This window comes from Meles meles, chromosome 15 (genome assembly GCF_922984935.1).
Source record: "Meles meles chromosome 15, mMelMel3.1 paternal haplotype, whole genome shotgun sequence".
NCBI lineage: Eukaryota > Metazoa > Chordata > Mammalia > Carnivora > Mustelidae > Meles > Meles meles.
The window spans coordinates 41,793,948-41,810,455 of NC_060080.1; positions in this window are offsets into that span (position 1 = coordinate 41,793,948).

Below are 16,508 nucleotides of genomic sequence, written 5' to 3' on the forward strand. Positions count from 1 at the left end.
TTTTTATAAATGCTTTATAGATGTCCATCAAAAGAATGATTATATATTGTTTTAAGGTTCAGTATATCTCTCTTGGATCACACTTGCTTTTTATTTTATAAAGTTTTTAGAGATAATTATTTTTCTATGCTTGTGTTAATGTCTCCCACTATGGGTGTGACATGGTAATTTATTCTTAAATATCTTTTAATTTTGCTCTATTCAATTGCTCCCACACCAGGAACAAATAGTCTTCCAATTTATATCACCATCAATTTGTTTTGCCTATTTTTGAATATTTAAAAAAATAAGTATACAGTATGTACTTCTTTGTGTGTCTTTGTTCACTGAAAATGTTTTTGACAGTCAGTCATCTGTATCATTACATGTATTAGTAGTCATTTTGTTTTCCTTGTTGTGTAGTATTCCATGACATAAATATACCATAATTATTTATCATCATCTTATGGACAGACATTTGGAATTTCCAGTGTTAGGCTATTAAAATGATATTCTTACTTCTATTGGTCAGGGCTTAGTTTCATTTATCTGCCTAGTATGTATTCTAGGAGCACTTAAATGTTGACTTTGCTAATGTTTTTGCTATTACTAAATTTATAGGCTTAAAAATTTTAGTGAAGATTTTTCTTCACAACATGTTAGTCACTCAAAACTGTATTGAGAATGTAGCACATATGTGACACTAGGAATCTAAAATCAATTAGGTTTTACCATCCCAAATATATAGAATTTATAGTATGAGTGGAGTAGTATAAACCAATAATTAAAATTAATGGCAAACTCAAGAGAGCCCCAAAATAGGAGGAGAGAAATACCAATTGGAGTTAAATAGATAGTAAGATGCATCTTTGTAGGGTGAATAAAAAAGAGACTTCAGGGGCGCCTGGGTGGCTCAGTGGGTTGAAGCCTCTGCCTTTGGCTCAGGTCATGATCCCAGGGTCCTGGGATCGAGCCCCGCATCGGGCTCTCTGCTCAGCAGGGAGCCTGCTTCCTCCTCTCTCTCTCTGCCTACTTGTAATTTCCGTCTTTCAAATAAATGAATAAAATCTTAAAAAAAAAAGAAAAAAAAAGAGACTTCAATTAGAATTGAAAATGATAGTCTGTTGGTGTTGGGAATGAGTTCTGATGAATATTATCAGATATTGGAGAGCACAGAAACACTTAATTCAGAAGAATTAATATAAATAAAGGCATCCATGCCAAGATATTTTTATATTATATGCTATCCTATGTATAAAAATCTTGTAGTTTTTATATGTTAAATCACTATGTAAAATACGAGGGTTATAAAACTTTTAGTATTATTTTGAAAAATCTGTGCGTGAAATTGGGAGACCAATTCCTTTAGTAGTTTGCCTGAAATGGAAATGGTATGAAAGACATTACTAGGGAATAAAACTGTACTATAAATTATCTCCAGACACAGAAAAACCTAAATTTCTCATTTGTCATTATGACTTGTACTTTTGAAAAAAAAAAAAAAAAAAAGTATTTCAGTGCTTAAATTATTCTCTCCTAAAAACAGAGATAGTAATTCACTGTGTCCTGGTACCTCTGGTTGATCAAGAACTCACTACAGGCTTGCAGGAAAATATTAATTAGTGTAAATGCTGTGATTGCCATTTTAGTACAAACAAAGATTAAACTGACCAAGCCTAGCATGGCAGTTTGATACATGTTGCCATTAACTGGCATTGCCTGACAAGAATCTAGTAGGGAAAGAAGACCTGTTTACTAGACACAAAAAATTAAGCCATGGTTCTGATGGTGGCGATGAACTGTTTTAGTTAGATAGTGAAAGGCGAAGGGCAGCCAAGTGACCAGTGTAATCATGTTGGCTGCTTTTGTAGACATTGTAATACATTTTTATCCTGGAGGAATTATTGAGTTGTAATTATTGCTGCCGTCTTTTGCCGTCTTTTATTTAATCTATTCAAGCTAGCCTCCCTTCTTTTTGAAAGACATCATTGTTTAAGAGCCATATGAGGTTTCCAATAAATTTGAGGGGAAGCTACAAAGATTTCTCACACTTCTGCCTCCACTCATGCATAGCTTCTCCCATTATCAACATCACTCGCCATATTGGTGAACTTTTTGCATACACTGACAAATCATAACCACCCAAAGCCCACAGTTTATATTACTGTTCACTCCTGGTGTTGTCCATTCTATGGTTTTAGGCGAAAGTATAGTGATATGTATCTATCATTATAATATTACATAAGCCCTAAAAATCCTCTGTGCTCTGTCTATTCATCTCTCTTCCCCCTTCACGCCTCCACACACACATATATACTCTCTTTCTCTATTCTGTCCCATTGATCTATCTGTCTATTCTTTCACCAATAGTACATTGTTTTGTTTTGATTACTACGGCTTTATAGGAAGTCTTGGAGTTAGGTAGCTTCAGTCCTCCAACTCTGTTCTTCAATATTGTGTTGGTTATTCTGGGGCTTTTTCCTCTCCATATAAAGTTTAGAATCACTTTCTCCATACAAATAAAATAAGTTGCTGGGATTTTTACTGGGATTGCCTTGAATCAATAGGTCAATTTGGGAAAACTGACATCTTGACAATATTGAGTCTTCCTATACAGGAACATAGAACACTTCTCTATTTAGTTCTTTGATTTCATTCATTAGTGTTATAGTTTTCATCATATAGATCTTGTACATATTTTGTTAGATATGAAAGAAATACCTATTTCATTTCTTGAAATGCTAATGTAAATAGTACTGTGTGTTTAATTTCAAATTCTATTTGTTCATTATTGGCATATAGAAAAACAATTGACTTTTATACCTTAACCTCATATCCTGCAACCTTCCTAATAACACTTCTTAGTTTCGGGTTTTTGTTGTTGTTGACTCTTTTGAATTTTCTACAAAGACAATCATGTCATCTGGAAAAATTCTTTCTTACTATACCCATGGACTCTAATATAATCTGCTTTGATAAACAGTAATGGGATCCAGATATTTAAATGTGCAACATTGTATTTAAAGCTAGAATTGGGAAGATTTAGAAGTTTAGTGTCAAGCTTACAATTCTCATTATCTATTGCTTTATAATAAGCCACCCTAAGATTCAATGGCTTAAATAGAACTTTATTATTATATATTAGAGTTCTGTGGCTTGACTAGGCTACGTTGGGCAGTTTTAACTTGGAGTCTCTCATGCAGTTGTACTCAGGTGGTAACTGGTTTTCAGAAGGCTCAACTGGATTGGAAATCCAAGAGGACTCATTTGCATGCTTGGCAACTGATGTTGCTGTCATAAGGGAGTCTGATGGAATTTCAACCAGAATGCCTTCATGTGGCCTGTCCATGTGGCCTGGAGTTCTTACAGCAAGTGATATGATAGGGAGGCAGGATTCCCAAAACCAGCACACCAAGAGGGAGATCACAGACACTTTCAAGCCAATTAAGAGCTTTGATTAGTTTCCTGGGGCTGTTATAATAAAGTATCACACACTTAGTGGCTTAAAATAACAGAAATTTAAGGTCTCCCATTTCTGAGGCCAGAGATGTAAAACCATGGTTTTGACAAGGCCATGCTCTGTCTGAAGGTGCTGTTTTGTGGCTATCCCAGCTTTTGGTAGCCTCGGACATTCTTTGGCTTGCAAATGTAGACGCATCACTCTAGTCCTTTGTCCTCACATCATCTTCCCTCTGTGTGTATCTATCTCTGTGCCTTCATTTCCTCTCTTTTATAAGGACCCAATCCAATTTTATATTGGGTTAGGACTAAGCCTAACGACCTCATTTTAACTTGAATACTTCTGTGAAGACTCTTTATTCAGGTAAGGTCATATTCTAAAGTTTTGGAGAACAGGATTTGAACATGTCTTTTTTGGGGGACACAACTCAACCCCTAACAGAGCTAATACCTCAACTGACACAGTATAATACCTGCTATGTTCTATTGGTCCGAGCATTCTCCAAGCCTACCAGTTTCAAAGGGACTGAACATAGACTCCGCTTTTTGAGTGTAGATTGGTACATCATATTACAGAGCTTGTAAAAGATGAAGAATATTGTTGTGGCCCTTTTTGGAATATGAATCCTGCCACATTCCACCCTTCACCCACAGTGATTTCCTATTTTTCTATATGCAAAACTTACCCACTCCAATGAGCCCGTTATAACATCATCTCAATCAGTTCTCAGTATGGATAAGGCTCCTCAGGTATAGTCCCCTGGCTTGCTTTTGATTCGAAGACTTGTGAACTAAAGACAAAAGTTATCAGTCCCTCACACACTGACTGTGAGACAAAGATAGGTAACCACAATGGACATATTGGTTCAAAAGTAAAGAATATGATATAAATAGTAGTTAACTAGTCCACAGCCATATGGAAAACCAGCTGGGTGCATGTTTTCAGTCCCTATAAGAACTGGTCTCTGGTTCTGATTTTCTTATGGTTCTCATTCTGCAATTTAGGTTTTTGATACCACCATCTGAGTGATATACCCTTTTTAATAATAATAATAATAAAGTATTCCTAATTAAAAAAGGGGCAGCACCTGGGTCGCTCAGTTGGTTATGTGTCTGACTCTTGATGTCAGCTCAGGTCTTGATCTCAGGGTCATGAGTTCAAGCCCCCAGCATGGATATTACTTAAAAAAAAAAAAAAAAGTGGCCTACATTTTCAGCTGCCTACATTTTTCAGCCAATTTCCTGTCTGTAGGTTTACAGGTACTAAAGAGGCAGGATAGACAAACAAACAAACAAACAAAAAAACCCAAACCCATAAGAAGTCTGAAATTAAATCTTCAAAACAAAGGTGACAGATATTGTAGGTTGGCTTACTCAACATCCCCTTCCACTTCCTTCTTGCTTGCTTTTTTCTAACACAGAATCTGGAAAGTCAAGCACTTTTTCTCAGATCCCCTTGCAGCGAGGGCTTTCCTTTTGACCCAATTATCATCAGTGGTGTGTAAACAGAAGTCTGCGACTGTCTGTCAGTCTTTCTTTCACTAAATCTCCTTCTTCCTCTTTGTAATACTGATAAAAGACTTGGATGTCGGCAGTCATCTTATATCCATAAAGAGAAAGTTAAAAGAATTTTAGGTATCTTAGCCATATTATCCTTAAGCTGCTGGCTAGAACTAAATAAAAACTGAAGCTGTCTCTTGCCTGGGGCCTTTGAGAAACCAGGTGCACCTATGTCAGAATCATCCCAGTGAAAAGCAAGATATTTACATTACCCCCAGTTTTTCATTATTTACATTTTTTTGTAAATTATTACATTTACATTACATCATTTTCATTTTTTACATTACCCCCAGATTTTCTTTGTTACACAAAGAAAAAAAAATTCTTCTTTTTAAAAAGATTTATTTATTTATTTTAGACAGAGCGTGAGCAAGTGAGATTGAGCTTGCAAGTGGGGGGAGGGGCAGTGGGAGAAGGAGAGAGAATCTCAAGCAGACTCCCTGCTGAGTGTGGAACCCAGTACAGGGCTGGATCCCATGACCCTGAGATCATGACCTGAGCTGAAACCAAGAGTCGGATGCTCAACTGACTGAGGCCCCCAGGCGTCCCACCAAGAAAAAGAAACTCTTACTTCGGGATTTCTCTTACATGCTGCTAAAGGCAATCCTAACTCATACAAGTAGGGAAGCTCTAATGAACCCATTCCTAAAAAAACAGTATTTGTTGACAGTTTATATTTCAAGGACTGAGGCAGGCACTAATTATTCAACTGTGAACTACACAAACATGGTCAAGGATCTCTAGGAACTCACAGTCTTAGAGCTCCCTTAGGTGAAAGAGGGACATCTCTGAAAAAGATCCAAATAATCTTTTTCTCCACTATTTTTAACACCTGACTTTTAACTTCATGGTAAAAGACGATACATGTTTTGTGTCTATATAGGCCTGGTATGCAGATCCTAGGCTGTAAGAAGAGTAATACAACATGGGTATTTATTCAGGAAAAGCTATTCTTCTCCACAGGGACTTCATCTCACTGTTAGGAATGTGTACATGACTGCCAATGTTCAAGGGAAGACCCAGTGTAAGGGAGGCTGTCAAATGAGGGCTTCTATTTGGGTATCATACATCCACAAGAAAATCATAATACTTTAACATTATTCTCGGGGCACTTGGGTGGCTCAGTAGGTTAGGCATCTGCCTTCGACTTGGGTGATGATCCCAGGGCCCTGGGATTGAGCCTCACATTGGGCTTCCCACTCCTCAGGGAACATGCTTCTTCCTCTCCCTCTGCCTGCTGCTCATTCTCCCTGCTTATGCTCTTTCTCTCTCTGTCAGATAAATAAATAAAATCTTAAAAAAATACTTTAAGAGTAATATTATCCTATTCAGAGGGAATGGCTATTGTATGGGCACTAGTAGTGAAGGCTGATGCATCTCACTGTGTAGATGAGAGGTGTTTAAGATCTACAGAAATCAAGAGCTCATTATTTCAGGCAAGGCTAGCAGTAATAAAGTTCACCTTTTGTTTTTTAATTGCAGACATCATTATTTCCAGGCAGCTAACCTGAGAAGCTGCATGCTAAGTAAAATACTCACATTTTTGAAAATACAAAGTCAATAGGAAAGAACAATAACAACCAAAATGTCTTTGAGTTATATTTATAACATTGTTAGTGGGTTTTGAGTGGCAACACGTTATTTTACCTCACCATAAGAACCAATGTGGATTTAAGAGTACAGAACAGATTTAAAAGAATGTTAGACTTCAAAGACTAAGCCATGTACCCCATCATGTTATTATTACAAATACCATTTTCCCCACTACACTATGCCTAGGGCCTTCAACTCTATTTTCTGTAAGCCCCATAAACCATTTCTTCACTAGTAGTTTCATTTAAGAGTTTCTATTTTTTTTTTTTTTAGGATTTTATTTTTAAGTAATCTCTAAACCCAACATAGGGCTTGAACTTACAACCCTGAGATCAAGAGTCACATGCTCTACTGACTGAGCCAGCCAGGGGCCCAAAGATTTCTATTTTCCAAATCAAAATATATACATTTCATATTTCCTTTTGATGTTTCTCAAGGACCTGTGTTTTTCTTAAATATCACACTTGAAACTGTGTGGGAGACTAACTATATCATGTTGTTCATTTAAAGTCTTTAAAATATTAGAAATGGAGAAGATACCTAGTTATAACTCTGGCAAACATTCATTTTAAAGATAAGAGATTAAAGGTGAAAATCAAACAAAATATTGTTTCTTCTGCTGTACCAGTGACTTTCTCTTATACACCACTTCCTGGGATTGCTCTCTTTGGGAAAACCCTTCAGAATGGTAAAAGCAGTTCTTAGAGAGAAGGAGGGCAGCCCACAGAGAAGAGAAGAGAAAGTGAACAGAGACAGGTACTCTCCAGTCATTTAACATGTAAACTCTAATTCATTTACTCATGAACCAATTTTCTGTGTTGATATTCAAATGAATTTTCTAAAATGCTCTCATGATTCCATATCAATAAAACAGCTATCATGGAATCCTGAAGTCCTTGATTTGCTGTCATCTGAGTTACTCTGGTTTTTCCTTCCCTCAGTGGCTGTGGGAAAAAATTAACTGAAAGTAAAACTTCTCCTATAGCAAGAAGGTGCCAAAAGAATAAAGAAAAAACACCATCCCAGTTGTGGGGCATTATGAAAGTAACAAGAAGGTTCTATTTTTGCAGAAGGCAGAGTGAATGAAATTTGTAAGAAGCAAAGCTCTGACAAAAGATAGATTGTAGGAATGAATTTTGTTCTGAGGCACTGAAAACTGTTAAAGAATTCTATGTAGAGACCAATATGGTCTGCTGTGTGTTTTAGAAACCTCTCTACCCATTGTAGATTCTGATTAATTTTTCATGGTGATAGGAGAATACAAGTTTAAGGAATAAATTCTAGTGGAGTATAAATAAAAGATAAAATTTCAAAAGTATTAGAGGAGAAAAAAGAGAAAAAATCGCAAGGGCAATAAAGGGAAAATGGACAAGCAAAAATAGTGAATAGAAAAAATAAGTAATAGAAGTAAGAGTAAATACAAAATTGATCAAAGTAAAGTGTAAAGTTTCAATTACACAGGTGGGAGAAAAATTATAAATAAAATACAAACCTTTCCACAGTTCTATACCTATCACTTCTACAATTCAATAAACGACATCACCAGTTTCTTAGCAAAAATTTATGAATTATATTTGATTACTCTTATCTCATTTTATCTCACATCTAATCACTCAGCAGGTTTTGTGGAATCTATCTCCGATTCTATCCCCAAACCTTTCTGTTGTCTCTACAGCAGCAAACCTGTTCTAAGCAACCACCTTATTTAGCCTGGACCAACGCAATAGACTACTAGCTGGTCTTCCTTTTTCCTATCTTTTCTTCAGTTCATTCCCTTCCTCTGAGAAGAATGATACTAAAAAAAAAAATCTGATAGCATCACACATTTCCTTCAAATCAAATGATAGGTAACTAATTAACATATAATCCAAACTCCATTTAATGACTTCTGTTTTCAGCTATGATTAATAAAAAGGCCAGATTTCCCTTTCTCCTTTTCACAAGTAAAACAGTAAATAAAATACATGAAACAATATGTTTTAGGCACTGGGAAACAGTGATAGGTCATTAATTCATAAAGGAAGGGAAATAAAAACTGTGAGCCTTACAAATGCCCCAGCTTAATGCCTTGAGGGAATTGCTAGGCAAAGCACAAGGAGGGAACCAAACTGAAGTGTGCGGTCTCCCTTATTTGTAGAAACAGAGTTCAGAGTTCAGGAGGACAGCATAGCCAGATTTCTAAAGACACAGTATTGGGGAAGAAAGAGCTGCACAGAGAGCTCCAGAGCTCTACAAGAAAACTCCTTCAAGATTTCATCTGAGTTCTTATCAGCACATTTGGGTGAGAAATTACCGGGTGGGGAAAGAACCAGCACAAAAAATCAGATGGAACAATCTCAAACGCTCACAAAAGGCTGGCTCACGTTGACAGCCAGAATGAAAAGCTTCAAAATCTCTACATCAAGTAGAGTACCCTGAAGGCTATTCCCTCAGTTTTGGGGCCATTTACCCCTAGACTAGAGGCTGAATGGGTCCCACCTAACAAAGTTTAAAAGCAGGCATTGGCAGGATCCAACTGATTCTAAGTAATTTTACAACATTTCAGAATCAAACTCAAAACTATTTAAAGAATTGCAACAACAAACAAACACACAAACAAAAATCCAGCATCCAACAATGTGAAAGTCACAAGTTTTGGCATTGTTACGCATTGAACTGTGACCTCCAAAAGATGCACTGAAGTCCTAACCCTAATATCTGTTAATGTAACCTAATTTGGAAATAGAGTCTGAGACGTAATAGAGTTAAAATGAGGTCATTAAAGTGGACCTTGTTCAATGATTGAGATCCTCATAAGATGAGGGGAATTTGGGTACTGGCATATGGAGGGAATTTGCCCATGTGAAGATAGAGGAATTACATCACGATAAGGTAAAAAAAACACCTGGGGTTATCAGAAGCTGGAAGAGACAAGGAAAGACACTTCCCCAGAACTCTGGAGGGAGCATAATCCTGCTAATATCATGACTTCAGACTTCTAGCCTATAGAGCTGTAGGAAACTGTCCAGAACTATATAGAATTGCAACTATTTTAAGTAATCCAGTTTGTGGAACTTGTTTTGGGTTACTCCAGAAAACAAATTCAAGTAAAAAAATTCAAGAAATTCAAAAATTACCAAACATACAAGGAAGTAAAAAAAAGAAAATACAATGCATAATGAAAGATAACCAATAGAACTTGACACCCAGCATGACTCAGAGGACGAAACTGGTAGACATAATAAAACATCTCTTGTAAATATTCTTCATATTGTTCAAAAAATTACAGTAAAGTATGTACATTGCATGAGATATGGAAAATATAAAAAGGACTACATCACACTTCTAGAGAGGTAAACTACCATATCTAAATGAAAGATTGATTCTGTGGGATTAACAATGGATTTCACAGTGAAGAAAAAAGATATCTGAATATATAGTAGTTGAAATCATTCAAAATGAAACAGAGAAGGGTTAAAAAAATAGAGTATCAGTTATTTGCAGAATAAAATTAAGTACTTGTGTAAGTAACAAGGGTCTCACAGAAGACAGAAAGGACTAAAAATAATTTTGATAAAATAATGGCCAAGAATTTTTCAAATTTGATGCAAACTATAATTCTACTGATAGAAAAACTCAATGAACTCAAAGTAGACAACATGAAGAAAATTGCAACAAGGTATACTTCAATAATATTGCTGAAAATTAGTGATAAAGATAAAATTATTAAAGCAGCTGGAAAAACAGACACATTTCATACCGAAGAACAAGGCTAAGAATGACTCCAGGTGTCTTGCTGAGGGTGATGTAAGCCAGAAGTACATGCAATAATACCTTTAATCTTGACACAAATGATCAACAGCAACAACGCTCTGTCAACCTAGAATTCTACACACACTGAAAATGTTTTTCAAATTCTATTTTATGACTTATAAGGCTTTAAATTTCAGACATCATCTCTCTCCACTCTGAGGTTTAATCGCATATATTTCTGACTTTGAAGAACCTTCTGTTGTATTAGATGAAATAACTTTGTTGTTGTCTGGATCTCAGGTAATTCTGAGTGAATCCCAAACTGTCCTAATAAAATTAATGGTAGAATCACTTAGGTCATAAATGATTGAAGGTAGATGAAAACCTGGATAAGAGCTTCTTTCTCTTATCAGGAAGCTAAAAGCTAAAAGCTTTTTCAGAAATTCCCTGGCAAGCATCTCTTTATGTCTCATTTACCGTAACTGGCTCACATGACCCGTGGCTGCCACAAACGACAAAGGCTTTTGAAGACCCTCTTATGGAAGACTACCAGAGAACAAGAAGTTGGAGGTTGTTATTAGGACGCCAAACAATGTCGACTACAGTGGCGTTATTATTTGATGGTTCCCAACGGATAACTTCAAACGGTTTCTCCCACCTCCTTGGTGCAATCAGGAAAGCAGAGTACAAGGTGAGGAAGAAAGAGGGAGCTCTCAGTTTGGAGGCAATGAGTCCACTCACTTCCAGTCACTTCTCTATTCTGAATTATTTCCACGACAGATTCACGTCCGTAATACAGTCATGGATGCTCATAGGAACTGCTGGTTTGGCAAATGTTTAAGAATAATTCATTTCACAATGCAACAGTTCATCAGGGAGCCAAAGACAGTTTTATTGACTTAGATACATAAAATAGTTTATGGTTGGAGGACACTGGAGGGCAAATCACTAGTTGTGGTGATTAGTCTTGCAGGATGTGTCTCACACATCAGAAAATAAAATAATGTGAATATGGGAACAGCTAAACAGATATATGAATGTTCTAAAGCCACTGTAGGCAACTTTTCTTTGCTCCATTCTAGAATGTCACACACTTAAAAAATATTTTATGGGTATGTGACATGAAAGGAATATGTTATGCTATTGGACCCCATCCATGCTCCTTGGAAAGCTCATTTTTGAACTATATGACCACAGATCAGTCTGGAAGATACATTCGGTCAAGGTTGGGAGATCTACTATACCTAAGTGGTCTTCAGATCAGGAGGGTCAAAGGAGATTTTTCTTGTCATTGGTGCACGAGTCAGATTTCAGTTTGCTGAGCCTTCAGTGAAAAGAGATTTGATTCAGGTCTGATTCTGTCTTCATCTCATAATTATTAAATAATGACAAACTGGGAACCTCCTTTTCTTTAATTTTTAGATCTTCAAGTGTTAATTTTCAATTGGTCAGGCAAGGTTGATTGAGGGAGCTCCTACTGAATGTGCATTACAGAGGAGAATGTTTCATCGTTTTTCTCTAAGGGAAGGAGGGAGGCAGGCAGAGGTGTTAGGGCCTGCTGGACAGAAAGCAGCTTTAGTGGGGTGGTCAGAAGTTTCCCACTGATGGGGCAAACAGGCTCAATTTTCTTTCCTGGAATAATTTAATACAAAGTCATTCTTTCAACGTGACTACAAGTAGGGCTGCTCTCCCTATAACTGCGAGAGAGAATGTGCAGAGAAGCTGAGGCTTTGGCCATCTTTTTGGCACGATTTCATTTCACTCCTCTGTCATCCGTGGACCTCACACCCCACTCCCCTTCCCCCGGCACCTCTCCCTTTCATTGTAACATAATGGTTGCATTGTGCTCTGATACAGGTTTAATAACCACACTTTCAGCTTAGGGAGAGGTCATGGCTGTGTTATGGTCATAAAGGACATTAATCAGGAGGATTGATTTCTTCCATTAAAACTTCTTTCTTTGGCATCGTCATCTTTTTTTCCCTCTGCCTGATTAATTTCTATCAGCATACCAAAATTCTCTGTAATCTCCTATTTTTAAAACATAAACAATCCCTTGGCTCATCACTCCTGACCCACAGACGCCATCTGGCATGTCATCTGTGCCCTCCTTCATCTCCCTGATCAAGGCTCTGTTATCCACCACTGCAAGTGTTGTATTAGCCTCTGTACCCTTTCAGCTCTCAGCTCCACATTCTTGTAATCCGTTTCCTAGTCAACATTCACAGTTACCCTTTCACAAATCAGATCATATCATAAAAAATTAAATGCCTTTCCCTTTACCCTAGAAAGAAATCCAACTCCTTTTATGGTAAACAAGACCTTTATTCTTTGGGCCTTGCCTCATTCTCCAATGCTGCCCTCACCACACCTCCCCCCAGTGACATGCCCCTCGGTTGCTGTATTTTAACTGCACTCATTATTCTTTTGTTCCTTGAATATTTCAAGGTATTTTCCACCTTAATTTGTTGTTTTCCCTGCTTGAACTGCTTCTTTCCCTCCTCCTGAAATGACTTGTCTCTCCTCATCCTCCACTGCATCTCAGCTCAGTCATTATCTCCACAAAATAGGTTTCCTTTCCCCTAACCTATTAGAATTGTAACCCACAAACTCCCTCCTTGATTGCAACTACTCTCGTGAAACAAATGTGAAGTTATTTTGCTTACTGGTTTCTTGGTTTACACAGGCTGCTATTACAGTCACAAAATATACAACACACACACACACACACACACACACACACACACACACACAGACCAAATAAGAACTCTGTGATGCAGATACATGGTCTGTTTGTTTACCTCTGTATTCCTTCAGACAAGAAAAATGTCTGGCACTTATGAAATGCATAATTGATATTTTTTGAGTGAACCTTCCTTGAAATATGGAACTGGATAAAAGGAAGAAAGGTTATTATTAACTTGGGTTAATAATAAATACTAAAAGGGGTGCCTGGGTGGCTCAGTTAAGCATATGACTCTTGACTTTGACTCAGGTCGTGATCTCCGGGTTGTGAGATCCGGCTCTACACTCAGCAGGGAGTCTGCCCAAGCAGATTCTCTCTGTCTCTCCCTTTGACCCTTCCCCCACTCTCTCTCTCTCTCTCTCTCTAAAATAAATAAATAAATAAATATTAAAAAATATAAACACTAATATATATTGAGTTTCAATTATGGGTTAGGCAATGCCTTCAACATCCTACATGTAATAATGCAGTTGATCTTCAGAACCAATCTTATAGCTGGGTGTGTGTATCATCTCTATTTTGAGGAAGTTAAAGCAAAGACAGAAGATGTCCATCACTCACCAAAGGATACAGAATTCAGAAAGGATGTGGCTGAAATTCTAGTCCAGGAAGTCATAAACTGTTTTCTGAATCTTAAATTACATTTAAATGCTCCCTCTTGGGTGGTTCCAGAGTTCCTGTCTCAGAAAGATCCAGGGACTTATGGGTTTGGAATCTGGGGACATGAACATCACTCAATGGTTCAACCTGTATCATCATTGGCATTGGTAGGTCAGTAGTCCATTGTCCAATGAGTAAGTGGCAATATATGATACTATATACTATATAAAATATATGATACTATATACTATATAAAAACTAATAGATGAGTTAGCAATTATTAACAACAATAAAAATAATAAATAATTTTGGCCTATTTAAATGTTGCCAACTAATTGTGGCAGTAGGTCAGAAGAAAAGGTTACTATATGCTTTAGCAAGTACTTAGGCAGAGATCCAATTTGGATACAGAGGAGGGAAGAAAGAAATAGAACTTTTTCTTACACTTGGTGCAACCCATTCCATTTCATTAATAATTTATTCTACATCTCTCAAGCTTAACCTGTTTCACCTCATCCTACCTTATTTTATCTATTCTGTTTAGTTTGTTTATTCAACCATTAATGATATTTTTAAGTATAAGCTTTCTTGTTTAATATAGAGAGTAAGGGAGAAGGGTAAACAAAAATATAGTGCCTGTCTTCAAGGAGATTCAAATCTAAGAGGGGGGTAATTTACATCTAGAAATGAGAGAGCTCTGTATTCCAAACATAGCTCTGTCAGATAGTCAATTTTTTGGAGGCACAATTTGTCCCTCTAGTATATTAAAATTTATACATTTTTATAACTTTAGTATTAGATAATTATATGTATTAATAGATACAAAGAACCTGACATAGTCACTGGAACATAGTATTTTAACTTTCTTCCTCTTAAAAACTTTTACAGGAGTTTCTGGGTAGCTCAGTCAGTTGAGCATCTGACTCTCGATTTCCACTCAGGTCATGAACTTGGGGTTGTGAGAGGGAGCCCTGCATAGGGTTCCATGCTCAGTGGGGGTCTGTTTGAGATTCTCTCTCTCCTTCTGCCTCTTTCTCCCTATCCTCCCCACCACTGTGCTCTCTCTCAAATAAATAAATACACCTTAAAAAATTCATAATAATATAGCAAATAATAAGTTATATAGGATAGCAATAATACAAACTGGGGGTTGCTGGGGGGAGGTGGGATTGGGAGAGGGGGAGCGGGCTATGGACATTGGGGAGGGATGAGAACCATAAGAGACTATGGACTCTGAAAAACAACCTGAGGGTTTTGAAGGGTCAGGGGTGGGAGGTTGGGGCAACCTGAGGGTTTTGAAGGGTCAGGGGTGGGAGGTTGGGGGAACAGGTGGTGGGTAATGGGGAGGGCACGTTTTGCATGGAGCACTGGGTGTTGTGCAAAAACAATGAATACTGTTACGCTGAAAAAATAAATAAAATGGAAAAAAAAAAAAAGAAATGGGCAGAGGACATGAACAGACATTTCTGCAAAGAAGACATCCAGATGGCCAACAGACACATGAAAAAGTGCTCTACGTCACTCGGCATCAGGGAAATACAAATCAAAACCACAATGAGATATCACCTCACACCAGTCAGAATGGCTAAAATTAACAAGTCAGGAAATGACAGATGCTGGCGAGGATGTGGAGAAAGGGGAACCCTCCTCCACTGTTGGTGGGAATACAAGCTGGTGCAACCACTCTGGAAAACAGCATGGAGGTTCCTCAAAATGTTGAAAATAAAACTACCCTATGACCCAGCAATTGCACTACTGGGTATTTACCCTAAAGATACAAACATAGTGATCCGAAGGGGCACGTGTACCCGAATGTTTATAGCAACAATGTCTACAATAGCCAAACTATGGAAAGAACCTAGATGTCCATCAACAGATGACTGGATAAAGAAGAGGTGGTATATATACACAATGGAATACTATGCAGCCATCAAAAGAAATGAAATCTTGCCATTTGCGACGACGTGGATGGAACTAGAGGGTATCATGCTTAGTGAAATAAGTCAATCAGAGAAAGACAACTATCATATGATCTCCCTGATGTGAGGACATGGAGAAGCAACATGGGGGGTTAGGGGGATAGGAGAAGAATAAATGAAACAAGATGGGATTGGGAGGGAGACAAACCATAAATGACTCTTAATCTCACAAAACAAACTGGGGGTTGCTGGGGGGAGGTGGGATTGGGAGAGGGGGAGGGGGCTATGGACATTGGGGAGGGTATGTGCTATCGTGAGTGCTGTGAAGTGTGTAAACCTGGCAATTCACAGACCTGTACCCCTGGGGATAAAAATACATTATATGTTTATTAAAAAAAAAAATTGGAAGGGGAGGCGAACCATAAGAGACTATGAACTCTGGAAAACAACCTGAGGGTTTTGAAGGGTCAGGGGTGGGAGGTTGGGGGAACAGGTGGTGGGTAATGGGGAGGGCACGTTTTGCATGGAGCACTGGGTGTTGTGCAAAAACAATGAATACTGTTACGCTAAAAAAATAAATAAAATGGGAAAAAAAAAGTAAAAAAAAAAAAGGATAGCAATAATAATTTCCAGAATTTATGTCAGAAACTCAGTTTTTCTTTTCAAGAATGCTAATTTGTTAAATATAATTTTATCGCATTTTAGGCTTTTCACCAAGTTGAACAGTAGAGCAATCTTACTTTTTTAGAAAATCCATACTGATATTTGAAAAGGTTGCCAGCCATAAGTGTGTCACAGAGTAGAACAGATTCATAGAACACAAGGCCCAAATAGAGGAGAGACTTCAGAGGTTCTCTGGTTAATTGCTGACACAAAGTTAATAAGAACTCTGAGGTTAAGAGAATAGAAATGAATTGCCC